Source organism: Bacillus rossius (genome assembly GCF_032445375.1).
Source record: "Bacillus rossius redtenbacheri isolate Brsri chromosome 4 unlocalized genomic scaffold, Brsri_v3 Brsri_v3_scf4_2, whole genome shotgun sequence".
Lineage (NCBI taxonomy): Eukaryota > Metazoa > Arthropoda > Insecta > Phasmatodea > Bacillidae > Bacillus > Bacillus rossius.
In genome coordinates this window covers 19864259-19864850 of record NW_026962011.1, presented here as the reverse complement: position 1 = coordinate 19864850, position 592 = coordinate 19864259, and positions in this window count along the sequence as shown.

The window sequence follows — 592 nt, the reverse complement described above, 5'->3', positions numbered from 1 at the left end:
CTATTATATCCAAAATATAGTGTAGTTAAAATAAAATATATATAACTAAAATAATTGACAACATGTTAAGAGGAATTGGATTTTTGAACTTATTATAATTCCAATTTTTAAACTACTTATCCTTATTTTGGCATGTCGATGCCTAATAGACATATTCCACACCTTCTATACCTTGTTGCAAACACATATTTACCAACAGGCTCTAGTCTGTAAGAGCCGCGAGGAAATAACTTTTTATTACACGCGGGTGACTACAACTGTCATGATAATCACACCAGTTCACAAGCATTTACTTCAACACATAGCCAAAGCTAAGTCCAATGCCAGGTCAAACATTAAAAAATTTCTGTAAGGAAGCTTTATTGCAAGCGGTTTACAAAATAGTTAAGATCGCAAGATGGCGAAGCCTAACACCCTTAAGGTAGTAATGGAGCAAGGTTGGCGCAGTGGTCAGACGATGGACTCTTATTCCAAAAAGACCTGGGATCGAATCCCTGTCCGACCATGCTCACGTCGCTTTTTCCATTACTTCCCCCAAATCACTCTAGAACAATGTTGGGATGGTTCATTTGGTACCTTGCTATAGACCATG